This window comes from Pelobates fuscus, chromosome 4 (genome assembly GCF_036172605.1).
Source record: "Pelobates fuscus isolate aPelFus1 chromosome 4, aPelFus1.pri, whole genome shotgun sequence".
In the NCBI taxonomy this organism is placed as follows: Eukaryota; Metazoa; Chordata; class Amphibia; order Anura; family Pelobatidae; genus Pelobates; species Pelobates fuscus.
This window is the reverse complement of record NC_086320.1, coordinates 45312323-45324139: the sequence shown is the minus strand read 5'-3', so window position 1 is coordinate 45324139 and position 11817 is coordinate 45312323. Positions and strand designations below refer to the sequence as shown.

The 11817-nt window shown below is 35.3% G+C and overlaps 1 protein-coding gene across 1 annotated transcript in view; it reads right to left on the bottom strand.

The window, feature by feature from the left end:
- The window catches only part of CSMD3 (CUB and Sushi multiple domains 3), a 1213223-nt gene that overhangs the window by 938299 nt on the left and 263107 nt on the right, over positions 1 to 11817 (bottom strand). The gene's annotated exons all lie outside the window — the stretch shown is intronic.

The following is an 11817-nucleotide window of genomic DNA, read 5'->3' as shown; positions in this document are numbered from 1 at the left end:
GTAGAAATGTGTAGAAAGAAGTTTTGTGACATACCCTACATGTCTTATGGGGTTTTGCTTTTTTGAAGGAGGAATTCCTATATGGAAAATGTATTGAGTCAAGTCTCTTAAAACTTTCTTCATGTACAGAACCAGACTCAAGTGCATCATCAAATAACAGTACTGAAATAACTAGTTGCTGGTAACTGAGAAAGTAGCATTTTTTTGCAGGATTTGTCATCTTGAATAAAACAAAAGAAACTGTATGCTGTAGTCTGCATCATGACATTTTTTTTTGTACCATGATCTGCTTTTTCTTAAAATTAGGTATGGCATCTGATCTAAGTAATCTACTCCTCATATGTTTTAGTTGTAATCCATAAAACATAATTGACTTATCAACATTTAATCTTCTTCAAATTTTTATTTCAACGGACTGTTTAGGACTGGATTGTATAAAGCCGTCATAGTAAGAATCATCCCTAGCAGAGAACTGGCTATTGTTGTCAAAATGCAAGAAATGCAGAAACATTTCATATTGATTTCTTTCATTGCCTAAGAAAAAAAGAGACATGGATCAAATGTTTGTTTCTGTATGAGTATGTACTGGCCTTTTTCATTATTTATTTGTCATGGTCAATGCTAGGAATTTCATGAGATTTTTATTTCCAGATACTGGGTAACATACAGATTACTCTGCGTCACTATTTCCCCCAAAATGTTATGGAAGCAGGGCAAAGTTATCAACTTTGGTATTGATTCCAGATTTGACTGTAAAAATTGGAACGTCGGGCACATATTTATCTGGAGGTGCCCATTCTATGAGTTCAAGGTCACAATTTCTTCTTGGGGAAGAAAGCCTCATGGTGTCAGTGAATTCATCACCAAACTCTGATGCAGTGTCGGTGTTGCTGCCAGACATTGCTGTCAGTATGGTATCTTTTGCATTGTATTAGTATATTAGTAAAAACTGTTTTTTAGAAATGTATTGTTTTATTTAACACTTAAACCCCCACCGGGCCAACTAAACTTAACCTTAAAATAACCTTTACTGCTCCAGCCTTTCACCAGTTTTAGGGCAATGAATCACAAAAAGAGAAGTTAGAGGTACAGGTAATAACAGTACCTAAATTGTTAAACAATATAAATGATTTGACCTGAGCTGCAGCCCCTCTCACTGTAGTTCCAGCAGTGCACACAGGCAAACATGCCCAGCTCCAGGGGACATCAGCCATCCATTGGGCATTATGTGCCCAAAACGTCTGCTGGTTTTACTTCAAATAAATACTTGGTAGCACTTCTGTGCACACTTCAACTGGAAGCGCAGACCTCATGTTTTCTATGTTTGCTATAGATCACCGTTTTATATGGGGATGATTTAAAAAATTATAATAACAATCTAAAATGCAGATATATGAACAGTGACAAAAAAAAGAAACATTCTGATGTTTTCTACTACTAAGGAAGATCACAGTAACAGTGATCAAATGGCTAATAAAATATATTTAAACTTTCAAAATAAAACTAGGTGTTATGGTGCCTACACTACAATGCAATGGTACTGCTAAAATTATTAAAATGTTCAGATCCCCATTTATCAAAGAAAGAAAATCAACCACTATGGTGCTAGTGGTTTGACGCTGCAGCATTGCTCCAGAAGATCACAGTAACAGTGATCAAATGGCTTATAAAAGATATTTAAACTTTCAGAATAAAACTCGGTGTTATGGTGCCTACACTACAATGCAATGGTACTGCTAACATTATTAAAATGTTCAGATCCCCATTTATCAAAGAAAGAAAATTAACCACTATGGTGCTGTAGCAACATTGCTACAGAGGATCAAAGCAACAGTGATCACATAGAATATTTTAACTTTAAAAACGCAGCAGTATAGTGCAGTGATACTGCCGGAAGTGATCACAGTACAAAAAAAAGGAAAAAGATAACATTTAAAAATCATCCATAGGATCAAAAGTTGCACTGCACTGCTATAGAGTATTATAGTAATCATGATTAAATAGCTAGAATAATGATATTGATTTAAAAACAGATGAAAAAGTGTGATTCACAGAAGTACAAAATTAAACCATACATCACCATTAAGTTCCTACAGATGACTACTGCAGTAACTGATCACAGCTTACATTGGTAATCAGTAAGAAAAGGGGAAAACATAACTTTATATTAAATTTTTCTAGCACTGGATACACTGGAGCACTTTGACACTCTTTGCTTCTCAGCATCAAACTAGCAAGTGAAGATCAGAGAGACAGGAAGAGAGAGATACAAAGTCAATGTTTTATAGCATACAGTTTGTCATGTGAGCAATGTGATTGCTGTGATAGGTCGCCACAGCAATCACTAGTAACACAGACTACTGGCTGTAGCCGATCTAGTGGGCTGATCCAGTATAAATATGAAGCCATTTTGGAATCCCTAGTTTGATCTACCCACTTGGCTGTCTTTGTCCCTCCCACCCTCCCTAAGGGGTTTGGGGGTGTAAGGGTTTCTTACCCACTTTGTCGCAGTGGCTGGGTTAGTGAGCTAAAGGTTAGGGTGTAAAACAGGCACTTGGTTAAGTACAGGGTAGTTATTCAGTTGTTTAGGAAGTGGTTAATACTGCTCATGTTAAGTTTGGTAGGTTTCAAGCTTGTCGGTAGCCCAGAACCTGGTGGGGTAGCGGTATCTGGTCATACCCCTACCATGGATATCGAAGTAAAATGGCACTTAATGTATTATGGTTATTTTGTTGATTGTTATTTATATTTGTATGTTTATTGCGTACAGATATGGTCCATTGCCTTTTATGACAGAGGGATATGTAATGTTATAGGATGGAGTTGGGGGCAATGACTTTATTTATTCATGTTCTCATGTTACATTATAATTTATATATTTAATAAAGCTGTGGACATATTTGACCCATATAACATTAGTGTTCATGTTTTATTGGGTAAGATAATCGGATGAGTCTTTTATTTCACAGGCCCATATGGTGACGATGCACCTATCAAGTCACCAACAGCAAGTACCCACGATTCCTAGCAATTTTGAGAGCGCACTGGGCTTTTAAATGCATGGAGGTCAATGCCGTCTGTGAGCTTTAAAGCCATGCACACTATGATAACATACACCATCATGTAGTCATTAAGTGGTTAAATAACTTGATTATTGAACCAACTTGATTATTGAACCAACTCAGTCGATAAGCCAGGCTTCATTGAAAATACCCCATGATAGTTTGAAAGCATGGAATAGATAATTGCTTTCATAGTCATTAAGACTGTTATCATTATTACTCACCAAAAGTATCTTCAAAAGTGTCAGTGCTAATATACCCGTAGAGTATACAGGGACCACACTCAACCTCAAGCCACAGTCAGTGCAGTCAAACCGGAGGTGGCAAATTCTACAACATCAAGTTCAGCAAATCCAAATCAATATGGGCAAACACAAACGTCAAATTAGCAGGTCTATTAGATCAAGGAAAATAAGGACAATGTTAAAACAACTGCTGTTGATGTGTGCTAATGTTAGTATTGAAGCATTCTGCTCTTTAAAGTGTATGTGTTTAACACTTCATTCTTTTCATAACATTACTCAAATCTCAAAATGGGGAGATACTGCATTAACGTGCAATTCAATCAAATGGATCATTGCACAGCCTCTTAGCTTAAAGTGAGCTATAGTGTCTAAATATAGGTTCTAAATAGATTTCATAATGTTGCAAAAGATAACAAAAATATACTTTTAACCATCAAAATCCATTGCTATTTGCTTGATTTCTTTTATTTTAAATTCAAAAGAATTTAGTTGTAACTGTCACTATTCATATTCAATTGTAACTGTCACTTGAGATTGGTACTAGTCCTGCTTTACTGTATAAATGAAATACATACCGAGCTGTATATGTGTTTTGGAAGATTTATGCAAATCTTGCATCAACAACCAGTTCTGATATATTTTAAGTGTCACTAGAGACACACTCTGACCCTGAATGAAATTTCAGTCTCAAATCAATCACTGCCTTTCAGCTACAACACCCACTAGTTTAATGCATGCCTGTATTCTCTAAACTCAATCATGATGAAGATGACTTGAAAGATACATAAGATTCAAATTTCGCACTGACTGGTGGCACACTTTCATACACTTCCCACTTGTTAATCTGATTGTATTGTTCTCTTTCCACTCTCACAGTCGCTTTGTTAATGCAATACAAATTTTGATACTAGACTGTTTTGGTATTAATAGTGTAAATAAAAGGTTAAGAGGATAAAAGTACAATTGCTTTTCTTTAGCAGCTGTTATATAGTTATGTCTCCAAGATATGAATCCTTCCTCTTAGAAAGTAAGAATTGTATTGGTTTGATAAGGATATTTAAAATCAACAAGCATCTGTTTGTTAAAGTGTAACTGCCATACACAGCTACATGACTTATAAGGTCTGTTAGTGTGTCAAGACATGATTGGTATTGTGGAATTGTGTCATAGATGTATGTTTGCATATTATACTTTAACTAAAAATAAAACATACATTTGGTAGAAATGTCCCACTTCCATACCTTCTTTTTAGTTTTATATAGGATTTGGGGAATAAATAGGACAATATGATGAAGTTGTTAAAGTACCTACAATGTCGGTAGCTCAGAACCTGGTGGGGTAGGGGTATCTGGTTATACCCCTACCATGGATATCGAAGTAAAATGGCAAAGCATAGAGCGTGAGGTGTTTGTTTGGCTTCAGACTATTTGTAGTTGCCCCCCAAGCCACAAGTAGCTAGCACTCCCCTGCTGTAATGGGCCATAATTGCAGAATGGTTGGGAACCCTAGTTTTGGGTCACAGAGGGAGTTCTTCATATAAGGATATTTGATTTCCAGCTGTTTCCATCAACATTTCCTTCTTAGTAATGTTTAAAAAAAAAAAAGGAACAGTAACAGTGCCAAAATTATGTATTAATAACATTATATTAATACTTAACAAGTTTAGTTAATAAAGAAATGTTTTTTTAAAATATGTTTGTAGATTGAGATTATTAGTTAATCTCGTGGTCCTTTATAAAGCATTCATGTTGTTTCTGACATACATGAACATAATTTGTTATCAGTTACTTCAATCCCGCACCTGTCCATCACAACATTATTGAATAATTTCAAATAAATCTGATGACATTGTTATCTAATAATATAATTATATATTCTTCATGTAGAAAGTATAACATTTTGAATCTTTATTAAAATAAACAAGTATTCTCTGAATTAAAGTTTTTCCAAACTCTGCTATTCTGGCAATTCTGTAATTAAGAGACTCTAAAAAATAGATGAGGATGTCATCAATGTAATTTTAACTGTCTTTGCAAAATATCACTATATAGAAATGTGTGATACAATTATATATGCAGCCAGTGTAGTGTTTTAGATGTGAAAATAGATTAAAGTCTGAAATAACTTATGTGTTGTTCAGTATAAGTAAGTTTAATATATATATTATTTTTTAATGTATTATATAGAAGCTTGTTATTTTGCAGGGAACAACAATGTAAAATTATTGAACTTTAAGTTTAATATATATTTTATTTTGCTTAAGGTTAGATATGCTATATAAGCAAACAATGTTGTAGTGACATTACTTGAATTGGAGTCTAAATAGGAAATGTCATGTCAAACTAAGACCTTGTGGCCTTTTGATAGACAATCTAGATGCAGCTTAATAGAAAGCTAAAAGGGTCACCCAGCACTTTTAGTTATGTCAAAAAGAAGGGCATGCATAACCTCCCCCAATCCCAATGTCTTTCTTTTCTTTCTTTAGAATGACTTAGGAGACCACTTGTATAAAAAAAAAAAAAAAACCCTGCCCCAATCCCAATGCCTTTCTTTTCTTTCTTTAGAATGACTTAGGAGACCACTTGTATAAAAAAAAAAATAAAAAAAAAAAACCTGACAAAGGAAGCCTGGTCCAACTCTAAGTTTATGTCTGATACGTTTTGATTCTGGGTTGTTTTCTTTTCAGATGTTGAAGTTAGGTTTTCAATCGACTATATTACGGAATTTCATATATGAACCAGTCTGTGGTGAGTTGTAATATCACCGATTGTCTTCATTCACAAATGTGGAATGGCAAATCCTATTTACAATAAAATGAATGGACACTCAGTATGCAAATAAAGAGAACAAAAAATGTATAATGTATGTTTAGTCAGAGGAACTAAAGAGCCAAGGAATTCGAGGAACACAAAAGAAGCCCTATCTCTGTGGTCAGCACTACTGAGACTGGATTTGCATTCCTTACAAGTTTGGGCATGTATAATTTATTGATCTAAATGCACAATGACGTTGAATTAAAGTCTTTGCTGTGTTTACTAAATGAAAGTATAAATGCTTACATTTTGTTTACTAGTAAAGACTGTTTCAAATGTTTCTCTTTTCTTTAAAAGAAAAATAGGCTCATAAATTACTTAACTTAATTTTGACTCTTTTTAAATCCACCTACACATGCAGTTAAAGGGGGGTGGTCAGTGTCACAAATGCTAATTTTTATATTTCATTAGAATTTAAGTTATGTTGTTCAAAGGCTTAATAGTTAGGCCTCAATCATATTTTATAATTTCATAATTATATTTATGTTAACAGCTGTGATTGTTCCAGCCCCTACCTTACTCCGCAGTACCAGGTTGCCCACACAGTGTTCTGGCATCCTTGACTGGGTCCGTGCCCATCTCTCCTTCTCTGTTTGTTCTTGCGGTGACTGCTAACTCCTTCCATTCCAGAGGTTAACAGAGGGATAGGCAGATAAAAGGGACTGGCAGGGAAGGGGTTGCCAGAGGAATGGGTGGATAACAGGGAGTGGCAGGAAAAAGGTTAACAAGGGGTAGTAAGGTTGACTAACAGGGGCTGGAGGGTAGGGTTTAATAGTGGGTAGATATGTTGGCTGACAGGGGCTGGAGGAGAAGGGCTTAACAGTAGTTAGTGAGGTTGGCTAATAGTGGCTGGAAATGAAGGGGATAACAGTGGGTAGTGAGGTTGGCTAACAGGGGATGGAGGGTTAGGGGTTAACAGTGGGTAGTAATGTTGGCTTACAAGGGCTGGAGGGTAAGGGGTTAAAAGTGAGTAGGGAGGGAGGTTATGAGTTGGTCTGTCTTGTTATATTTATTTATAATAAACAAATTACACTATACGATACTTAATATGGCAAGGAAATGTTTGTGTGTGTTTGTGTGTGTGTGTGTGTGTATAAATTATAATAAAGAAATTATTTTGACATAAAATACTTTATAGCCATTTTCTTTCTTCCTTTTTCACCTGACTATACATATATTGCCTATCTGACGAGAAGTCTAAAGAATCCTTAGGTGGGGATTATACCGCCCAAGCGCTTACATTGAGCTCTATATACTGTGAGTAGTATATTTATACTTTTTTTACACCTTTTAACTACTATAGAGAGAGCACTATATATTTTATTTCTCTTTCCTGGGTCGGATAATACCAACTTGGACGTCGAATCTGAGCCAGATACTCGCCAATCAAATATTACTCCGCATATCCTTGAGTGGGGATTATTCCACTTCACGTGCGCTATACCAGAGCTAGGTTTCAGCTCTGAAAAGTGTGACTATTTTTATTTTTTATACCATTTTATTCATCTATATACTGTGCCACTGGAGTTCCTTTTGTCTTTTCGCCACATATTACTCCACTGGATTTCAAGCAGACTACTGTGAAGACACAATCCATTTTACGTCTCAGGATCCCTGTTCTTACACATGGCATCTACCATTACGGACTTATGATAAGTGTTTTGGACTATTGCCAACTATTTATTTTATAATTCATTTAATATTCTGTATTAAATTGTACTATTTTATATCACTTATTATATAAATTTTTATATGTTTTATTGTATATTTTAGGCGCAACCTTATTTTATTCTGCTTTGTATCTTTTCTTACAGTTTAAATTATACTTAAACTTCACTGATAGGCCAAATGAAATATTCCCTAACATTAATCCAAATGGGTAGATTGCTAAAACATGTGTGATTGCATTTTGGTTGCACAACAGCATTATGATCAACAACCAATATTTTCACATTTTATATAAGAATGCATAGTGGAGAATCTGTGAAGGACGTCTTGGGAATATGTTTTTACCTAAATAGTAGGGTGTGGTGATTATAATTGGAAAACGTGTATTATTGACTGACTTGCATTCTAAAAAAACATGGCAGAATATCGTTAACTATTCTGTGTGCTAGCTCAAAAATATTTACTCAATAAGTTTATTTAAATAATGTTGCCAAAGATGACTGATGCATACAGTGATAGCCTAATAATACATTCTAGAACTTCATAGATGTGTCTGATGCTTTTCACATATTTCCATTTTACATGCCACTGTTACGTTGATGATGTGACAGTGTAAGGCATCTAATTACACTGCTTTAAGTTGAAAGCTTAAGGTACTAGGAAGATGGATGTCATTGTTCCCCAGTCAGAACATTTTTTAATGACCCCAAAGTTCAAACTTGAGATGCAATCATCAATATCAACTGTCATCGTGCTGCAATCAGTAGCAGCAGTCAGAAGGCAGTATACAGGAGAACACGCTTATATTGCAATGTTAGATTGCCAGTGTTTTTTGTTATTTGGTATACATTGCATTGCACAAATACTCTTATTATTTTTCTATTTGTGCTAATCTGTATGTTTTGAGTAAAATTTGCTTTGTCAAGGCAATATGATACTAAATTACACATTTTTTATTGTAAAATTGTTGTTCTGAGTAGGGCTTTTTAAGACAATGTTTTTTCTTTGTTCTATCACTTGTTCTTATGGTCACCCCTATTTCTTCTAATAATAAAAGTAAAATAGAGTAAGAAAACTCACCTTCAAAGCAGCATCAACACCAGTTTGTCCTGTCAGCCCAGTCTGTATTTAATATCATAGAGATGCATTGCTGGGCATAGGGTGCTGAGGAGTGCACCAGCTTTGAGCCAGGCAGGAGAAGGAAGGTTTAATTGAGGCATGGAGGGAGGGACAGTGGACAATGTATACATGTATTACCAGTATTCTATGATTGCTTGGGCAGATGAATTTTATACACAGAGCTCACGTTCGTCAGCCTGGTGTCAGGATTACTGTATGATCCAGCACGTAGAACTGTATAGCACGGATGACAAATAAGTAACGTATTACTGGTCCTTAGAATGGCTGGATTTAAAGTACATAGAATAGTCAAAATACTAGCCGAGGTCAGGGAACACAGAAAGGGATGCCGTGATGAGGAAAGCCAGGAGTCAGGATACCAGAATATAGAGAAGTCAATAAACAAAGCCAAAGTAAAAAAACAGGTAGAAAACTATAAACAGGAACGCGCTCTCGGACAACCACAAGGGAAACCACGACAGGGCACTGAGCAGGATGAGAACTGGGCCTAGATACCCCTCCTCTAGATCGCTAGATTGGATAGGCTGTAACAGGCCTTTGACCCCAAAGTCCGTTACCAGGTTTACATTTGCATAATTGCTGCTCAGCATTAACCCTTCTGTGGATTAGGTTGCTGCTCGGCACAACTTTTCCTGTGTGCACACTAAATGTCATTAACCACATTTTTATAAGCAGATGAATACGTGACACCTGGGAACAAAGTTCCAGGCTTTTTGGGTCACACCTAGTGGCTTGATCAAACAGTTCAGCTTATTTAAACATGTGCAGATTAATAGCCGACTAACAGCAATTAATGGTACAAAGGTTTAAGTAGTGGACTTCAGATTGCATGCTCCCAAGGTCTTGTCCAGATGTAATCTACAGTATGAAAGTGATTTAAAGGGTAGTATACAAGCAAGTAAGTAAATAGAAATAAAGCAATGATTTTAATTTTGCCATTCATATGTTGACAAAAAGCGGAACTTCCAAAACAGACATGGGTCCCTGCCCACCCTCAACAACTCCATTAACCAGGAGTGACACAAGCATGTATCACTTCTATTTAATTACCACATTGTCAATTGCTTATGTTTTATTTACATTTTCATATAATATTTATATTGGCAACAAAAAAGATAGGAATATATTGAATCATATCCATGGGCTTATATCCTGTACCTCTAGGTGTGTCTATGTATGTAAGTATACATGAAGGAATGTAGGTAAGTGTATATGTGTGTATGTAATCTGCATATGTGTATCTGCATGTGTGTGCACTTTATTTTCTCTATATTTTAGTTAATGTTAATTATATGCTCATTGACAGCTACTATTAACACTACTTAACCCAAACAACATCACAAAGGCTAACATGATCATTCAAAATTAGCTCAACCTAGCGGTGTTCATATTTTATCATCTTATCATCTATCTATCTATCTATCTATCTATCTATCTATCTATATATATATATATATATATATCTATCTATCTACCCGTCTGTCTGTCTGTCTATCCATCTACCTGTCTACCCATCTACCTGTCTTTCTATCTAGCTATCTATGTAATTCTATATAGCAGGACCTTGATTGTTTGATCAGTAAACTGTTTTTCTGTTGATTTGATGTATTTTATGAATCATTGTCCTGCTGGAAGAACCAACCATGGGCAATTTAAAGCAGTCAGGAATTCATTTAATGTTTGTTGATATTTGATAGACTCCATGTTGCCATATATCCCAAGAAAATGTCCTGATCCTCTTGTAGAAAAACAGTCCAAAACATTAAAGATTCATCAAAATATTTAACCGTGGGTACTTTTCCATATGGCTACCTTTCTTTGTGTGCTAAACCTACCTCTTGAGTTTTTTTTTGCCAATTCTATTATGGTTTCAGCTGTTCATAGAACGCAATCCCATTTGGAGTTCCAGTAGTGTCTGACAAACAGAAGATACTTGAGGTTTTTTTTTTTTTTTGGATGAGAGTACAGGCTTTTGTCTTGAAACCTTTCCAAAAACTTGTGGGGATGAATGTGATATCGGATTGTAGATTTGGAGACTTTCTGACCCCAAGGCACAACTGACTGCAATTCTCCAGCTTTGATCCCTGGAGATTTTTTGGCTATTGGGACCAACCTCTTCACATTGCATTGAGACAATATAGACATTTTCAGGTGTCTCTTTCAGCTGTCTATCTATCTGTCTATCTATCTGTCTATCTATCTATCTATCCATCTTTCTATCCATCTACCAGTCTGTCTGTCTGTCTATCCATCTACCCGTCTACCTATCTACCCGTCTTCCTATCTAGCTAGCTATGTAATTCTTTAATATGAAAATATTAAAATATTATGTGATATTGTTTTTCTTTCAAACTTATAAGGCGAAAAGGGCTGTTTTACTCATATTTGTTTCCCTTTAGGTGCAAGATCTTGCCCATCCCTACTGTAATTAAAATTTGAAATACCAATCTCACTAGTGACAATGCTAGTCTTATATAAGGAGGAATCTGCAATTGTCTTATGATGAAATTCTTGCAGTATGTCTTCCTATATATACACTTAAATAATTTAAAATTGATACAATCTTTAACTAGTTATTTGTTATTAGCGTATTTCAAAGCTGCTCCAAAATAAACAAATTTTATAAAAATGTAGCCTGCCCAATTGAACAATTTTGCCAATCATATTACAGTATATTTAGTCAAAGACATAAGATGTGGGTATTTCTCTTCTGTGATATTTTTTGTCATTGTAGATACTAGATATCTCCTGAATAAACAGCATTTATCTTTTCCCCATATTATTCGGTAGTGGTAGGTAATTGTAGGCCTGTTTGATGTTACAGAACCCATGGAGTTACAGACTTTATTTCAAACACAATAAAAGCTGTGTTTACAATTGGGTAGAAGA